Source organism: Quercus suber, unplaced genomic scaffold, assembly GCF_002906115.3.
Source record: "Quercus suber isolate HL8 unplaced genomic scaffold, Cork oak 2.0 scaffold_239, whole genome shotgun sequence".
Classification (NCBI taxonomy): Eukaryota; Viridiplantae; Streptophyta; class Magnoliopsida; order Fagales; family Fagaceae; genus Quercus; species Quercus suber.
This window is the reverse complement of record NW_027069696.1, coordinates 718,389-726,328: the sequence shown is the minus strand read 5'-3', so window position 1 is coordinate 726,328 and position 7,940 is coordinate 718,389.

Below are 7,940 nucleotides of genomic sequence, written 5' to 3'. Positions count from 1 at the left end.
AAATGGACTAAAGTGGACTGAAATGGACTAAAATGGGTCAAAGAAAACTGAATTGAGTAAAGTGGACCAAAATGCTATGCTATAAAGATTATTGCCTATATGTAACACTAAATAAACTTTGATTTCACTTGTAGGAATAATATTAATGTAACCTTCAGTACATCTATTAAGTTGTACAAAATATGAAACAAATGTTAACCAAATCATAACTATATCCATCCACATATGATGAAAACCAAGTTTTTCCACAATTCAACTCAAAAAGTCTCATTCAACTCGGTCATAAGCTTTGCTCATGTCCAATTTAATGGCCACAAAACCTTTCTTTCCATGTCTAAAGTTTTGCATTGAATGTAGGGATTCAAAGGTGGCCAAAAAAATTTCAGTAATCAGCCAACCTAGCACAAAGTCACTTTGATTTTCTGACAAACACTTTCTTCAAGAGGTTAGCCATGACCATGGAAAATCAACTTGAATACCAGTACCACATTACACAGATTAATTGGGCAATAGTCCAAGATACAAGTTGGGTTATCACTTTTGGGATCAGTACAATATAGGATTTGTTGATAGGTTTCACTATATACAACTAGAGTTCAGAGGCGGCGCCACCTTTAGTTTAGGGGGTTCAAATGAACCCCCTAAGATGGCCAATTTTTTTTAATATAATATTTTTTAAATGATTTTTGTTTTGAGTGACTTTTGACTTCCTAAAATAAAATTTTTAACACCTTGGCTCTAATTTTTTTAGGCTCAACTGATATAAGCTTGAAGATGAATCTATTAACAATCTATTCTTGCAAATAACGTTATAACTAATTTGAGAAATTCTATGTTCACAACATTTTCATAGCCCTTGTGCAAAAAAAATTTAAGTGGCAGGTTGTTATGGCTATTACTATTGGGTAAAAAAGTAATTTCAATGGTGGTTTCAAATTAGAGCCTAGGATTTATTGTGAAAATGTTGTGGACATAAAAATTCTCAAGTAATTTATACTTTTAGCCAAATATGTGACTAGAATGGCTGAATTTGAACGTGCTTTTAATTTATTATTTCTTGAGTGGGGACTGGTGGCGTGGGTCAATCAATTAGTGGGTAACAAATGTTTACACTAAAAGAGAATCAAACAATTAGATAGATGGTGATTCTTATTATTTAAAAAAAAAAAAAAAAATCTAGGGGTGTGGGATAGGAGATTGATTGGGTGAAGATAAAAACAAAATGTTAACACAACAAAAATTTTCTTAATACAATTATAAAGACCAATTGTTATCAAAGTGAAGTTGAATTGTTAAATAAAATAATTGTAAGAATATAGACATAAACTAATAAATAAAAACATTCCAAGCTTTAATAATTAAAATTCACTTAACAATAATACTTATCATGTTTATTGTATTTAGAAACAATAGATCCTTCTCAAAAAAAGAAAGAAACAACAGATAATTTCCAATATTTAATTTTAGAAGCAATAATTAATATATTCATTGTATTAAGAAACAATATGCCTAAAGAACTTATAGTTTATCTTTTATTCTCTTACTAGTACTATGTACAAATTTGAATAAAGAGACCACGTTGACCGTAAAATTTATCTCCTACTCAAAATACATCTTCTTATTAACCCCTCTAGAAAAACATTCTGAAGTCGCCACTGCCAAATTTAAGGCATGAGAGCATTAATTAATTAATTGCATCCACAACAGTAAATATTACCCACTACACTGCCCATGCTAACTTTGAAGCATTGCCAATGGAAATCCTCATCCTCGGGTGAGCAAGATTCGATCCTTATGATTCTATAAGCTACCCCAATGGAAGTCCATAACGAATATTTTCATTTCATATTATTTTTTGATAGAGAGTGCAAATACCTCAAAACTTATGAATAATCCTATTTCAGTACCATTTTTTTTTTTTTTTTGTTTAATCAATACCACCCTAGAGGAATATACTCTCTTCCTCCTTTTTATTTTTTTTTTCTTTGTATAGTATTGAATTATTTCCTTCATCAAAAATATTTTTATTGATATAGTAATGTGTGAAAACATGATTTGGATTACATTTAAGATCTTCTTTTTTATTAAAAAAGAAGAAGAAGAAGAAGAAGGAATCATAATATTAATATTTTCTCCCTCCAATCTAGCTCATTGATTCTGGTTCACGACAGGATTAAGCTAATCATATTCACTTGTGAAAGGCAGATCAAATTAAAGTAATTGCAGCAATTTGTTGGACCACTCGTTTTAAACTTTTTTTTTTTTTTTTCACTTTATTCTTAACGCTTTCCAAGAAGAAAGTTCCTCTTAAAGCCCATTGGGACCAAACCAAGCAATGTTTTATTTTTGGTACGTACCCTTCTCCTAGAGTCTAGACCCATAGTTTAATTATTACATTCATAATTCTGCCTCTCCACTCCCCCAACTTCCAATAACTGCAACACTGACAAAAGCATACCTATAAAACAACAGTTCATGAATTCACTGCTTCTTCTTCTTCTTCTTCTTTTGGGTTAAAATATATGTTTTACACCTCTAAGCTAAGCACCTAGTCCTAAGTCCTAACCTTGTTTTGGATTATTACGTAATTTAAAAGTCAAATCTTTTACAAATTTTTAAAGGGTCCAGTTAACGTGTACCTTTAACTTTTTATTTTTGAAAATATTTTTTCAAGAATTAAGAAAGTTGTTATTACTTTTTTATTTTTTGAAAAAAAAAATTTTTAAATAAAAATTAATATATAGTCTAAGGCCACACACTAGTAAAATCCATTTTTAAATTACGAAAGGGAAAATTGATCACCATGTAATGGGGGAATTGAGTACTATAGAAGGCATTTGCATGTAAAGGGTTCGAGTACTATAAAAGGCATTTGCATGTAATGGGGGAATTGATCATCACGTAAGGGAAAATTTAGCTTATATTTTAGCAAAGCTGTTGGTAAAAGGATGAAAGAAATTGATGCAGTTGATGCTTGTATCTACTTAAGCTGCAATGTAAAAGGGTCACGCGAGAAGCACATGGCAACTTAATAGACTCACACTGTCACACATGCTGCTATATGCTTGGTTAATTGTAAATCAGTTGGTTATTTCAGTTTCGAATGTGTAACGGCTAGATTAGGATTAGTCATTTTCTGTCTCTAACTCTCTATAATTGTATAAAAATACAGAGCTTCGTAAGTGTAATAGATTAGATAAATTTTTCTATTAATTCCTCTTGGAAACAGTTCTTTTAACATGGTATTAGAGCTCTAATTGAGCTCATCCATTGTTTCCAACACAAATCACTTCTAATCGTGCTGCCACTGCAGCTTCCTTGGTAGATAATGCTTTTAATCCTTAATTACTTTCTCCACAGTGGCGATGATAATCCTGGCATGTTGCTAGTGACTTGGCCACATGTTGGTGAAGACAATTACCCTTGGGCCAAATCCATGGTCTTGGATTTAATAGCCAAAAACTAGATAGGTTTTGTGAATGAATCAGTTCCAGTTCCAAATCCTTCTTCACCTTTGTTCAATTCCTGGACCAAGTGCAACCCCATGCCATGGTGCTCTAATGGATAATTTATGCTCTATCAAAAACAAATTGCTTTCCATACACAAGTTTGACATTATCTTTTTTAATAAATTTTTATTTAGAATAGTTACTCTCAACTCAAACTTGTCTTTTTCCATTCCTAAGTAAGTACACCAAAATGAACTGAAAGGACCAAAGTGGATCGAATAGTCCAAAGTAGACCGAAATGGACTGAAGTTGACTGAATGGACTGAAATGAACCACAATGGACTAAAGGAACCAAAGTAGACCGAAATAGACTAAGTATACTAAATGGACTGAATTGAACTGAATGGACCTAAATGGACTAAAGTGGACTAAAATTGACCAAAATAGGTCAAACTAAATTGAATTTAATGAAGTGAACCGAAATGTTATGCTATAAAAATTAATGCCTATATGTAACACTAAATAAACATCTAATGTCACTTGTAGGAATAATGTAACCTCTAGTACATCTATTAAATTGTACAAAATATGAAACAAATGTTAACCCAATCATAACTTGATCCATCCACATATGATGAAAACTAAGTTTTTCTACAATTCAACTCGGTCATAAGCCTTGCTCATGTCCAATTTAATGGCCAAGTAACCTTCTTTCCATGTATAAAGTTTTGCATTGAATGCAAGGATTCAAAGGCGACCAAAAAAATTTTCAGTAATCTGCCAACCTAGCACAAAGTCACTTTGATTGTCTAATATAATAAGTATATAACTTGGAGAAAACACTTTCTTCGAGCAGTTAGCCACAGGGACAAACCTAGGTGGAGGCCTAAGGGGGCTCGAGCCTCCCCTAGGCCCAAAAAAAAAAATTTAGTAGCTAAATTTTCAAAAAAAAAAAAAAAAAAAAAAAGACTTGGGCCCCCTTATGAAAATGACTTCCCCCCCAATCCCAACCAGCCAACCCAATGAAGACTCAAAAGCCCATGTAAATCTTAAAAAAACAAAAACAACAACAACTAATCACGCAAGACTCTTGCGTGATTAGTTTTTATGACAATGGCCCGAATCAGAGAGACATTGGAGTTGTTGGAAACTATAAGCTTCCTTTTATTATAACACATCATGCAAAATAATGCTTCCTATTCTTCTTTTCTTTTTCTTATTTAGTTTTTGATTAATTTTTTTTATACAAGCAAGAGAATGTGAAAATAGAATGGAGTTACTTAGGCTTAGCTCAGCTTTAAAACCTCAAGAGGCATTAAAATCTTTCAGAAATAGTGATCTTTGTTTGTTGGTAAAGAATTTCTATCCACAAGATTTCACAGATTATGACAAACAAGTATTGAAGAAGGAGCTTTATCATTTTGAGCATAATGTAGTCCAGGATCCAGAGTTCAAAAAATTGAACAGTTTATCTAAGTTGTGTCAATGATTAGTGAGAACTGGAAATTCAGAACACTACAAACTTATTTATAAAATGGTGAGACTTGTGCTTACTCTTCTAGTTTCTACTGCTATTACAGAGTTAGCATTTTTAGCTATGAAAGTTGTCAAAACTAACTTTCAAAACAAAATGGAAAATGATTTTTTGACAGACTCTTTGATGTTATACATTGAAAATGATATAGTTTCGATGTTTAGTTTGAATTCAATCATAGATGATTTTGAAGATTTGAAAGAGTATTGAGTTCTTTTTTCATAGATGATTGTATTAAGAAATGATAGTGTTTCGTGTCTTTTATTTTTGTTGGTAGATAATTGTATCTTCATATATTAAGAAACAATGATTTTTTGGTATTTTTTTTTTGTTGATAATTTATTAATACTATATGGGTGCGTATTTTATTTTATTTTATTTTATTTTTCGCTTATCTCCAGCTCTCTCAACTGAAAATCCTAGATCCGTCCCTGGTTAGCCATGACCATGGAAAATCAACTTGAATACCAATACCACATTACACAGATTAATTGGGCACTAGTCCGAGATACAAGTTGGGTTGTCACTTCCAGGATCAGCATAATATAGGTTTTGTTGACAGGTTTACATAGATTAATTGGGCGGAGTTAAGGTATGAGAGCATTAATTAATTGCATCCACAACACTAAATACTACCCACTACACTGCCCATGCTAACTTTGAAGCATTGCCGGATTCTCACAAAAAAAAAAAAAAGAAGGTATTGCCAATGGAAATCCTCATCCTCGTGTGAGCAAGATTCGATTCTTATGATTCCATAAGCTACCCCAATGGAAGTCCATAATGAATATTTTCATTTCATATTATTTTTTGAGAGAGGGTGCAAATACCTAAAAACTTATGAATAATCCTATTTCAGTACCCTTTTTTTGTTTGTTTAATCAATACCACCCTAGAGGAATATACTCTCTTCCTCCTTTTATTTTTTTTTTCTTTGTATAGTATTGAATTATTTCTGTCATCAAAAATATTTTTATTGATATAGTAATGTGTGAAAACATGATTTGGATTACGTTTAAGATCTTCTTTTTTATTAAAAAATAAAGAAGAAGAGGAAGGAAACATAATATTAATATGGATCAATTTTAGAAAAATTTGACACAATTTTTATGAAAATAAAAAAAAAATTGTCAAAATATTAATTATTTTTTCATAAAATTTTTTTAAATAAATTATTAACTAATACTCTAAGAGTACTCGTTACTATTTCTCTATTAATATTTTCACCCTCCAATCTAGCTCATTTATTCCGGTTCACGACAGGATTAAGCTAATCATATTCACTTGTGAAAGACAGATCAAATTAAAGTAATTGGAGCATTTCGTTGGACCACTAGTTTTAAACCTTTAAAAAAAAAAAAAAAAAAAACTTTATTCCTTCCAAGAAGAAAGTTCCTCTTAAAGACCATTGGGACCAAACCAAGCAATGTTTATATTTGGTACGTACCCTTCTCCTAGAGACTAGAGTCTAGACCCATAGTTTAATTATTACATTCATAATTCTGCCTCTCCACTCCCCCAACTTCCAATAACTGCAACACTGACAAAAGCATACCTGTAAAACAACAGTTCATGAATTCACTGCTTCTTCTTCTTCTTCTTCTTCTTTTGGGTTAAAATATACGTTTTCCACCTCCAGGCTAAGCACCTAGTCCTAAGACCTAACCTTGTTTTGGACCATCATATAGTTTATAAGTCGAAACTTTTTGCAAATTTTTAAATTACGAAAGGTTTTTTCTAACTAAAATTATAATAAAATCTTCAAAAGGTGTCTCAGAAAAAGTGAAATGATTTATAATTATAAGTTATTGTCATATATTTTCAAAAATCTTATATTACTGTAACATCTGTCGAATGCTTTCAATGCCATGGTGTACATGAAATGGACAATTGGAGGACGTTGGAAAAAAGTAGATAAGTTCATTTATTTTTGTCATTTATCATTGGCAATTATTAAGAAATGTTGCTGAAAAATTTTTCTTAGAATTATTATTATTGTAAAGACTCAATTTAGATTAGACCCAGAGTATGAATGGGTTTTCAACCCAACAAACCAAACAATAAATTTTTAGAGAGTGGATCGAAAGTTTAGGTGCTGGCCGCATTCCGGGGCATGAACTCTCTTCTTTTATTAAAAAATACTTAGAATTATTTATAACTGGGGGATGCTCCTCGGACCATGGCCGAAGAGCCCTTTTTCTTCTTTCTTTTTCCCCCCCTCCTCTTACTTTACTCGCCTCTCTTATATAGTCTTTATCGTCCTATCTCGTTCTTCCATCTGTTGATCATCCATTCGTCTTTCTTCTGATCGTCCGTCCATCAGGGGCCTTATCAGCACTCAAGTGGTTCACTCTGATCAACGTCGCCCTGCTAAGGGGTTATATCCCCATTAATGCGGCCAGAGGGGTTAGGTGAATGCATTAAGTGTGAAGGTGACAGCTTGCTCTGGGCTTGTCCTTCCCAAATTATCCTTAGCATGCCGAGGACGAAAAGGTCCTCGGCGTGGATCCGAAAAAGAGGTTTTCCTTAATTTAGCCTTGGATGGTCATTCTTCCTCGGCGTGGGTCTTGGGCCTACTACACGATGGGCTGAGGCTATTAGGCCACGGGCCCCACAATAGCCCTCAAAACCCTGCTGCACGTTCCTTCGGACGGGGAGGAGGGTTTTGATATCTATGGGCCCTCTAGACGAATCGCCCACTTCGGTCCGCGCTAATGCTAGCGACTTTTCGACTGCCCGATGTACGTTTTGGCGTTTCAAGACTCAGTGTGTGCCACATTAAATTTTGGCGGTACCACATTTCCCACTTTCAACGGTGTGATGGTAATTGTTCGGTAGGGATCTCCTGCTTTTATGGGCAGGCGGTTACATTTGGGAACCTAAGGGGGAGTATAAGTACTCGTTGAACGCCTGGTTTCCTCATTTTCGCGCTTACGACCATTGATGCGTATAATTTG